Here is an 11,862-nt window from a genome sequence, read left to right on the forward strand (position 1 = left end):
TGTGTTTTGGTGGCTTTGTTTGTTTTTATAAACTATAAACAAAGCAACAATCTCAGAACTACCTATCCAACTGGATGCTCTGTGTTTACGGGAGAGGAAAAGAAGGGTCACTAGTCCCCATGGCGAGACCAGTCTCACTGTGCACCTGTCATTCATCTTCTTTATTATTTTTTCCTTCAAATTTCTGAGAAGACCTCTTTTCATTAAAGTCGAGACCAGAAAAAGTCGAAATATTAATGTTTTTCATTTAGCCAAAATATATCTAATTTGCTTAGAGAGTTTTAACAGTTTAGCTTCTCATACTATTAAAGTTAAATAAATTTTCTTTAGGATTTCCCGAAAACGATGCCTTGGGAGAAGATGAAAAATACGGAAAAATTTATCCGAAAAAATTTCTTTAGTTTTTTTCTTTTCTTATGATTTTAGAAAATTATGAGAAAAATCAAGATTCATAATCCCACACTGTCAGAAACATCTACCAAACTCAATGGGAAGAAAAATATTATCCACCTTCAATATTAAATTCTACAGGTGTGTTGAATATTTCCCTGTTAGGCAAATAGGACCCTCAGTCTTCTAGAGAATTCTAGACCTGTCAGATATGGTTACAATGAAAAACATTTTTTTTTCTGGGAGGTGGAAATATGCTAATGTCAAACCAATTGCATTTTTTCCCAATTACATCCAAGCAGGAAAGAAAGTGCCCATCTGAAATTCAGACCCACTTTTACCACATCGTATTCTTAATTATCTAGACAAATATGGCAACTTCTAGTTCACTTTTGCTGAGGAGATCTAGCCCCAGACTAACTTTCAAAAGCAGCTACCTTTCACGACAACGTGGCAGCTGTTGGACACCTCACAGGCACATTCTACTATAATTAGAGCCAAGACACACTGGAGAACCATATCCAATTGAATCTGTGAAGAGAATGTTAGGCCGTCAGGACATCCTCACTCAAAATAGAATAGAGCAAAAAAAAAAAAAAATTGTTCAGTAAACTTTAAGATTTTATTTTTGAAAAATGCCTACAAAAAGAATGACCTCTACTAGAGATTCTCTTAAATGTCCATTAACTTTGAATGATGTCTTCTAATGATTTTATCAAGTTTACAGGTATATTAAGTCATTTGTATTGTTTGAAATTACTAGGCATCTCAGTTCCCTCTAGGGGGAGATACAAAAGCAACTTGTAAAAGATCATGTCAAAATCAGCTGTGAGTTCCAAGTACACCCTGTGGGAAGGGGCTGGGTCCAGTATGTTTATAAGTGGGTCCCAGGCACACCTTGTCAGAGCCTGAGAAAGACCTGTACACCTGTGGGTGTCCTGAGACCACGTCAAAGGAGACATGCCCTGGAGAGGAAGAAACACCAACCAGAATCTTTAAGCAGAGTCAGAATTTGGGGAGACAGGAAGAGAATTGTCTGTTAACTTTTGGAATGTGTGGTCCAAAGTGGTCAAAGAGACAGTGAAGGATGCTTGTGACATCCTCGTGTTGAATCGAGGCCAAAGGGGCACCTTAGGCAGGGAGAGAAGGAGCCTCGAAGCTCAAAATAACACTTACTGATCTTATCTCACTTTCCATTTCACTCTTCCCATCACACGCTCACATACTGTTCCACAGACACTCGGTTTGGGGGCTTGTCTTATTGAGAGGTGGACCATGTCTTACACCACCCTTTTTATATTTCCCAGTTCAACTCTGTACCACACAAGTGAATACTTTGTCTTAAAGGCACACATTTGGGTCAGAAGAGTCTACAGCCATGCTCGATAAACCCAGAAGAGAATATGAGCAGATAAGTGCTCGACCAGCTCTCAGGAGACCCAGCTTGTGAAGACAGAGCACTGGTGACTGAGCGGGTCATTTGGCCTCTGTGGGCCCCAGTGTCCTGCACCATAAAGACCTAGAATTAATACCCCAATGTCTCTCTGACTTTTAAAAAGGTAACAGTCATTCGTTTCTCCTGTCGTATGTAATGACAGGAATCACAGAACCAGTGGCTTCCCACCACGCGCACCTCTGAATCTACCTCTGAGCCCCTTGCTTGGTGGGCATTTTCTTTATTGAACGCAATGTCACTGACGTTGCATATCAGGGAGCAGTTCCACCAAATCCAGGAAAAGAGGCTTCTCTACTAAAAGAAGTGGGATTACTCCCAATCGCTGTTCTCATTCTATAGAGGTGCAGATGTTTGGAAAAGAGACAGAGAAAGAAAACCTCACAAATGAATTGGAAAAAAAAAAGCGTTTGGTGACATATCAAGCAGCTGTATAGACCTTCCCTTAGGACATTTCATCTGCTTCCTGGGGGTCCATTACAGGTTGCTTTGTGGCTGTGGCCTGGGTAATTCAGGACACCTTAGCCGAGCCGCTATTTCTCCTTAGCAGTAGGGCCTGTGCCTGCCAAGCTTTGCCAAGGAGGCCCATCTCTATGGAATGCTCCCACCTCATGCTTTACAACGTGGAAAATGCTTAGAGGCAAATGGGAGTTTTATGAATATAATGTTAATAAAAATTGATCTTTGAAAATGAAGCTGCCTCTTTATACTACCTGCAGGCAAATAAACAAGCCACTTGAGTGATAAATGCCTGGTTTTCCTAGTCATAATTGGCCAAATATTCTTTCACTTAAACGAGCTCCTGTATAACTATGGACACAATATAGTAAAGAGATCAATTAGCAGTTTCTAGATAAGACCTGGGAACTCACAGCTAAGGGGACTTAGGCCAAAATGCTCTCCACCGCACCTATAAGTTGTTGGGTGCACCCCAGTCCTTTTGCCCTGCTTCCCACACCCTGAAGAAGGGCTGGGATCCAAGCAGCTATTTCACGATGGATGGCGTTCCTTCTTCACGACCTAACGTGCTCCCGTGATTTAAGCCATGGTTTTGGATGCTGCTGTTGATTTATTGTATGAAAAATGTAACTGATCCGGACGGCAGATGTTTTATGTTTTCTGACCATTCATTTTCAGGGGGATGTAATTAAAATTGATGAAGTGTATCTGCTGAATTGCAATAACAATTGATGATCTCCTCCAGGGCTGTCTGTGTAGAGATGATGAGCAATTGTGGACGGCGAGGTGTGATGACAAGGGCAGGATGTGACGTTTCTGCCATGGTGAGGCCACCTGGGCGAAGGACGGAGCTCCTTTGCCTTGTACCGTGACTGCCAGCCCCACCCAGCCCATGCCGTAGAGAGAGGCAAGGACAGTGTCTGTCCTTTCCCTTGAGAGTCTGAAAGGCTATGCCAAGCTCCTGAGTTCTCTCATTTTCCCTAAGCACTTTCTTCTGAAAGCCATGGTATAGGTCCTTGCTGGGGTTGCAGGACTGTAATGTCTCCTCAGTCACAGCCCACAGAAGGAACCTTGGCAAATTCCAAATGCCTTCAACGAGCTGCATTGTTTGCATAAGATTTTTCCAGGTGTCAAAGTTACTGTGAGGGAATGGCATAAAAAAAGGAACTAGGGCTTCCCTGGTGGCGCAGTGGTTGAGAGTCCGCCTGCCGATGCAGAGGACACGGGTTCGTGCCCCGGTCCGGGAAGATCCCACGTGCCGCGGAGCGGCTGGGCCCGTGAGCCATGGCCGCTGAGCCTGCGCGTCTGGAGCCTGTGCTCCGCAACGGGAGAGGCCACAACAGTGAGAGGCCTGCGTACCGCAAAAAAAAAAAAAAAAAAAAGGAACTGAAAGCCTATGTATAGCCTCCACTACACCTGCTATATGGTAACGCAATCATCAATGTACACGTCCATCTGCCTACTAAACCGTGAGCATGAGGGCAAGCACCTCGCCTTCCATTCTCAGTATTTCCAAAATCTAGCCCACGTCCTAGAACAGTGGCCGCCACGTGCATTGTTCCTGCAATTGGCTGACCGGTGTTGAGGAAGCTACCTCTGGGACGAGAAGAAGAAATTTCTGCATTACGGGATTATCAGTTTGGTTTTCATTAGCCTGTTACCTCTGTGAGACCTTTTCTTTCATTAAAATTCTAAACTTTTACTACTGATAACTTGACTATCATGCAGAATCTCTAGATCATTCCTCTGACTGTTCACACTCTCAATGCAAGTAAGCTACGTACGTGGATGATCTAAAGTCCGGAAGTAAACAAGATTCCTAAGCTCCGTTACTAACAGTTCAGATACTCTGTGCCAAGAGAGAAACTTTCATTCTGCTTCTGCTTCTTTTGCACCCAAATTTTCACGTGAAATTGCTCACGTCAGTTTGTGTGTGGTTCCCAGGGAGTATCATCTAAAGATGCTAATCCCGGTGGTCTGCAGTCCAAATACAGGTCGATCCCCATTATAACCGACTGGAGTGTCTGTGTGCAATGCTACTTTTATCACCTCACCCTCTTCCATTGTACTCGCATGTTTATTTCTCTTCTCCCTTCTAGCAAGGCTTCGTATCACCAGCGCACACGCACACTGTTTTATCGTGTACTTTCCAAACCATTCATTCCATCCCATACAATTATTAGGATTCGTATTAGGTTACTTTGGTAGCTAGTATGTCTCACTAAGACGGAAAAAAAAAAAAAGGAAAAATACCAAAATAGTGTATTTCTATTTCTTCAGACCCCGATTCTAGAGATAAGCATTCTGGCGATTTCCATTTTAACCTTTAATTACTTCATGTCCTTTGACCCTATATCCTCTTCAGGAAAGCTATCCTAACAACCTATAATCAGAACAAAAATTTCAAGGATGTTCATTGTCATGTATGAAATGTCAAAAGATGGGAAAACTATTAAGTAAATTATGGTAGAGCCATATAACGGAATATCAGCTGAACATAGCAAAATCATGTTTTCATTCTTGGATCCTAAAATTCGACTTCTATGTATTATTTCAGAAATGAATTATTAGGGAGTCTCCATGGATATTTAGCCACAAGTTATGTTTGTAGCTTCATTAAAAATCATAGAAGACTAACGACAATCTAACTGTCTGATAATAGATCGTTTGTTAGGTTACTTAACAGAACACCATGCAGCTAATAAAAATGATCATATGGAATATTATTCACTATAGTTATATAATATTATTTATTGTAAAATTAAATCATTATGTAAATTACGTATATAGTGTATATGTGTATATATTTATATGCATTATATATAATCACATAAACTTACATAAATATATATTTATATATAATTATAATATATAAACTAAATAATCTTGTATAAGATATATTATCATATATAATTTATATAAATATATAATGATATTTATATACGTATACTTACACACATATATAATACTATTTTTACTCAAAGTGCATAAAAATAGAAACAAAAAAACCAAATAGATAACAGCAGTCATTTCTAAGTGAAGGAAGTTTTACTGATTTTTATTTCCTTACCTTTATTTTCTGTATTTTTGTTTTTCTTATAAAGAGTCTGTAAGCTTGTGTAATAAAGAAAAATAAATGTAATAAAACCCCTATTTTGAAAACTATAATATTAAGAGACAAAATCAGAATACAACTCTCTGTTTAAAATGCTGTCCAAATTTTGTTTTTAAGCATTTGGAATATAACATGTATGCTTCAAAATAATGTGGATATGTATACAATTGTTCCTAAGGTTTGGTATTTGGGGTGATTTTTCTTTTACTCTTCACAACTCTGTATTTTCCAAATTTCCTCCTGAAAGCCTATATTTTATAATCAGAGAAAACAATAAATAACAATTATAGGATATGGAGAGAATTTGAGGCCTTTAAAAAATTTTTAGTTAAAAGACTAAAAAAGAAAGTGAAATATTGAGTGAATTTGGGGAAATCTGAAGAAACTCGAGCACCTCTCATTTCTTTTCTTTAAATTTGATTTTTCAGCTGCGTCTCTACTGCCATAATGTTTACCAAACTCAGTGCTCAGATTTTCATTGACAACCCCAGGCATTCTGAAGCTCGGTTCCTGTAGGACTGTCATAATAAACAGACATTAACATTTTAGTGTTTGGACAAAATGTTTAACACTCAAACATTTGTATTTTTCCTTCAGTTTTCAAAACAACTTTAAATCTCTCTTTTCAAAACAGTGTTAAATGATGTCACTCATTAGCTAGCAGGTGGCTGAGAGTTGAGAACTGTATTGAATTCTCCCATTTCCTGTGCAACTTGAAGCACAGACTAGGTGAGGGTGCCGAGCAGGGGCTCAGCCTGCGACCTCTCGAAGCCTGACGCTGAGCGCCTGGGGCGGCACGTGTGCGTGTGTCTCAGTGTCCACATCGGGACAGGGGTGTCATGGAGGAGATCCAAGCTTGTCTGGACGGGTCTGGACCTGGGACGTGGGGCTGCCAGCAGTGACAGAATCAGTACTGCTCAGGGTGTACGAGCAGTGTGTCCCACAGCTGAAACAGCGTCAGAGGTCCAGCTGTGGTATTTAGGATGGACCGAAAAAGAGGTTTATAGTATCAGGGAAACAAGAGGGGGAAATCCTGACCTGCGTGTAATCACAGCAGGGGTAAGAATGTGACATGGATCACACAGTTCTCTAGTTGACGTTCAGCTCAAATGACAACTGAGGTGGCAACAATGACAAAGAGCCATCAAAGGGACATTCAGAAGAGAAGGAAATCGTCTTGAGTCCTGTCTGCCCGACCCAGCAAGGCTAACTCTACACAGAGACAAGGAGGCCCAGCCCCTGAGTTGGTGGAAAGTTCTGGACGTCTGCCTACGGCCTCGCCAAATCCAAGTGGCTGGTGTGGATTGGGCCCTTCTTGTAACACGTGCTCCACCTGCAGGAGGGAACCGTCTATGAGGATTTCATTACGCCAGTGTGCTTTTTTTTTGGGGGGGGGGGGTCATGCCCAACCATCCCATCACCAGTTTTGCAGCCAGTGGGCACCCTTCAATCTCGGCAAAGGCCCATCGCCCTGAGCTGATCCCAGACACGACACGTAGCAACCCAAGCTGTTGAGAGAGCCCAAGTCACAGGGTTAACGTCTTTATGACCCAGTGTTGGGGAGCGTGGACAGCCAAACACAGTGGCATGGAATGCAACACATGATGGATAACATCACGACATTAAAAGTCACTGAGACATTGGTATAATAAGTGAACACATTGTACAGGATGGTTGTGAAGACCGAGGGAGGAGATGACACACCGCGGAGAGACAGTGACCGCCAGGTGGTAAACACTCAGCAAGTGGGAGTCGCTAAAGCCTTATTATTACTGGTTCCGCACATTTGCTCAGCAGCGAACAGATTTCAAACCATCTTTATGAGCAGTGCCATATGTGCTGCTCACCTTACTCCAGAGACAGACAGAGAGAGAAGCGATTGTAATTATTCCCAGGTTCAGGTGAGGGAGTGTGACCTCACAGAAGCTGGGTGTTTTGTCCGAGGACAGTAGCCAGTGGTAACAGGCCGGGACTCCAAGGCCCGGGAACTCTACTGTCAGGGCTCTGTCGATACCCCAGGCTGCCCTTCCAGAATCGTCAGCACCCACTCTGCTTCTTGTCACTTTTTCCTTTTAAAATCTCGTGATTTATAAACTCACTAACTGAAGGCGCTGAAGGCTTTCCTATTAGGATCGCCTGATTCAGTGGTGACAGCCCAGGTAATGGCAGCAAGGAAACCCACGGGGGGTCTTGACCCTGCGGTGATCTCTCAACAATTCAAACCGTCCCTTTTCGAGCTCTTCTGTAAGCACGAATGTGCCCCTGAGATGCATCTTTCTTTCCTGGCTGGGACCCCTAACCCACCCCAGAACCCAGGAGTTTATCTGGACGCAGGCACAATGTCAATAATAAAAATGGTGCTTGGCTGCTGTGCCGAGGGGTGGTGTGTGACCAGCCACACTGCTTCCCAATTTAATCCTTACAGGGACCCTCTGACAGGTAAGGGGGCAGAGCTTGGACAGCCCCTGAGCTGACAAAGGCAGAATGTGAATTAAGGTGGGTCTGATTTTAAACCGAAGCTCTTAGCCACAATGCTGGTCCATCTCCCTGGGGTTGGGGACGGGCGGGAACCAGGCCCTAAACAGCCCTCTGCCCCTTCCAGTCTTTTGCCCCCCATAGACTCTGCAGAGAGACCAGCGGCCTTCCACCCGCCGGGTCTCACCTGGCGCCCCGCTCTCTTTAAGTGCTCACCACGACGGATTCCCCACCGGGATTCATCCTGTCTTCTTGTCAAGTTTAACTAGTTGAGTAGAAACAAATGCAGGAGGTTTGGTTAGTTGAACAGTGACTACAATTTATAGCCACAGAGAAACGTCTGCAGTGGTCTCCAGGGAGAGTCTGCACCTCTCTGCCCCTCCTCACCCCTCCCTGCGAGCCTGGCCCCTCACCTCCCCATCCTGCAATTTCCATAATTGTCCTTCACACAGCGAACACCTGCTGGTGAGTAGGTGTCAACCATCTGCTGGGCCACAGGGAGAGAGAGAGAGCCCTAGCAGTGGTTACCATCTGATGGGAGGTGTAAACCTTTGTGTTGAAGAGCCCTGGGTACCAGCAAGCTACTAGGGCATCAGAAGACACCCCTAAACTCAGAGGCTTCATGTTTAAATTCTAACCTATCATTTGTCACAAGTTTATGACTCAACCGCGCCATTTTGTTGACCCTGCTTGGACTCACTCACCTGCCCCCAGCGGATGGCTCGCTGGGGACTGGCCGGTGGGCATGGCCTTGGCTGGGGCAGCTTAGCCCCTTTGTACGTCCCACACCCTCCAACAAGCCGGTGTCCTCGTGAGAGGAGCAAGTGTCCAAGAAAGAAAGTGGAAACACGAAGGCACGTTTTTCAGCTCAGCTTGTGTGGACTCTGTCCCATCGGCCAGGACAAGTTCCATGGCCACGGTCAGCATTGGTGTGGAAGGGCACAGGCAACAGAGTGGACACAGAGAGACAGAGAGATGGGGGCCGTGTGACCCCACTACTGGGATGGCGTCCTCTTCCAGCCAACTCAAATCCTGGTGGCTGCCGTTTTAGCCAGTTTCCTCCTGAAATAAATCCGTTTTTCTCTCAGAGCCAACACATCAGTTCTGCTCATGTAGAGGCTCCACGGACAAGCTGGAACATTCTAGGCGGCCAGGGAGACACAAGACGGGTCTCAGGAAAAGCGTGTCCCGCGCGGGAATTGGCGAGAGGGTCGAAAAACGCGAAACGCACATCCCACTTGGAGCTGCGTCTTCTCCAAAGAATGTCACATTTTGAGTGGAAAGGGGAAAAAGAGGGGGAGCCCCAAACCTAACGCTCTGAAGTCAGTTATTTTTCTCTCTTGACTAATTAAGCTTAACCAGAATGGTGGACCTGTCAAACTCGGGGAACCTTTTCTGAGAGAAGAAAGGAACCTGCTCTCCAGGTGGGTTTCCCAGCGCTGGCTGGTTCCCACCGCTGTATACACCTGGCATCCATGACAGCACCGTCAAAAATAATAGCTAAAAAGCTCACTGTCTGTCACGATGAAATAATTATGTATGGGGCTTTTCTTACATTCGAGATGGATTATATATTTCATTGAGGAAAATATGTGTGGCTTTTAAAGAATGTAATACATTGAGGGCACTGCTGAGATTAATAGCCAAATAAAGAATTTTTCAAAAAGTTCTCTGTGTGTGTGTGTCTGTGCGTGCGCGAGCGCTTGTGCGCGTGTCACTCATGGAGAGATGGAGGATGTCTTCCTAAGCTGGTTAATTACAAAATGCTTTAGTGTTCTATTACACCCTTATCGGTAATTAATCACCACTTTGATGTAAAGTTCAGCCTCAGAAAAGTATCATGAAATTGTCCTTCACGTTTGAATGAGGTTTTTTAGGGGTGAATAGAGACTCTGACCGAGATAGGAGTTTACTCCCCTTGGAAACAGGAAACAGGAATGATCATCTTCTACTCGGTCTGTTCCCTTGGGGTGTGGATGGGGCTCAAACAAAAGGAGGCAGGAGATAGAGAAGAGGGAGAGAGAGAGGAGAGACAGACAGAGACAGAGACAGAGGGAGACAGAGCTGTAAGCCTCCACAGCAACAGGGGTGCCGGGAGCTTCCTGGGTGGCATTCTTCAGGTGCAGAGTTTGAATAAAAAAGCAAAACAAGATGCTCCATTCAGTAAATATTATCATTTTTAGTCACTCATTAATTAAGTTGCTTAATTGCTGCTGTCAAAAGACTCTTGAGTTTGTGACTGGGGCTGCGGTTTTGATCAGAGCTGGGGAGAGAGTGGCATCCCGGGCTCGGATTCCTGGGAAGGAGGCTGGGAGGGAGATGTGGAAGGACGCAGGGCGGATGTGGCAGGGAAGGCGCTTCTGGGGCCGAGGTCTGTGGCCTGAAGGCTGTAGGAGGATGTTTCTTTTCCACGATTGGTGCCCATCACCGGCATGTGATCACGTCAGTCATTTCTCTGTGCCCATCATTCTTATGCAGAATATTTCCTTCTAATCAAACTTCCCAAGAAGGGCAGACCGGAACAGACCCCGGCCTGTGTGCGTGTCCTCTGTGTCTGTTTCAGAGTGTCCTCTGTGTCTGTTTCAGAGTATCCCGTCCCTGCACCACATCCGGGGGCCCCGCGTGCTCAGGCCGTGGGCGCAGGGCTCTGCCTGTGTCCTCCCTCGGGGACACATGCGTCCTGCAGAGCCCCAGCCAGGCCCACTCTGCAAACACTCCAGAAACAGCCCACACAGTGTCTTGGTGCTGACATTTGATTAACACTCCTTGGCCTTCCCATACTCAAATATGCTTTATTTGAAATGTTTGAACCTTTGAGCACACCCCTCCTAATTTGTCACCCTGTAGACCCCAAAGTCATTGGCTAATCCAGCAGCCACGGAGCCTCCTGCCCGGGAAGAGATGGTCCCCTGCCCTCAGACATCAGGCTTCCCCGAGGGATGTCTCCACACATCTACCATGGGGGTGGGGAAGCCAGGACCAAGGTCACAGACAAGGCTGCTACGTAAACATGTCTTATACACCTGACCTGCCTGATTCCCCTGGGGAGAGAGCTGCATTCACTCTACAGCGACCCCCTTATCCACGGAGGAACATTCCAATACCCCCAATGGATGCCTGAAACATGGGGGGGTACCAAACCCTATAGATACTCTGTTTTTTCCTATACATGCAGACCTATGACAAAGTTTAATTTATACATTAGGCGCAGTAAGAGATGAACACCAATAACTAATAATAAGACAGCGATAACGATATTCTGTAATAAAAGTTATGTGGTCTGTCTCTCTCTCTCTGTGTCAGAATATCTGATTGTGCTGTACTCACCTTCCGTGCGCTGGCGTGAAATGACATAGCGCTTCTGTGATGAGGTGTGGTGGATGACGTAGACATTGTGATCTAGCATTAAGCTGCCGTTGACCTTCTGATGGCAGTTCAGCAGGAGGCTCTACTTTGGGTGACCCTGGATCATTGAGCCGTGATGATGTTGATGGTTGAAGGTCAGGCGCAGACCAGGGCAGTGCTTGGGGATCCTGGGCGGGGCAAAGAGAGACTTCACCGCACTCCTCAGAGTGGCCTGCAATTCTAAACTGATGAATTGTTTATTTCTGCAACTTAAAACTGATAATTATTTATTTCCATTTAAAATGTTCAGACCAAGGTTAACCTCGGGTACCTGAAACTGCAGAAAGCAAACCTGCACATAAGGGGGGAACCACTGTGCTTCTCGTCTGTGGAATAAGTGTTATGCCTCAGCTTTTCAGTTACTCAGTGTAGCTACCCCTCCAGCCAGCGGAGCCAAGCGTGTGTGTGTTGTGCGTATGTATGCGTGTACGCATCGTGTGTGCTGTATATGTGCACACGTGTGCAAGCAGTTATACAAGGATGCGTGTGTGTTGTGTGTCTGTGTGTATTGGGCATGCATGTGTTGTATGTTATGCGTGCATGTACGTGCATGTGTCTGTTTCCC

The 11,862-nt window shown here is 45.1% G+C and overlaps 1 pseudogene; it reads right to left on the reverse strand.

Moving 5' to 3' along the window:
* The window catches only part of LOC116739029, a 48,288-nt pseudogene extending 36,990 nt beyond the window's left edge, over positions 1-11,298 (reverse strand).
* Positions 11,299-11,862: the final 564 nt, after the last annotated feature.

Source organism: Phocoena sinus, chromosome 14 (assembly GCF_008692025.1).
Source record: "Phocoena sinus isolate mPhoSin1 chromosome 14, mPhoSin1.pri, whole genome shotgun sequence".
Classification (NCBI taxonomy): domain Eukaryota; kingdom Metazoa; phylum Chordata; class Mammalia; order Artiodactyla; family Phocoenidae; genus Phocoena; species Phocoena sinus.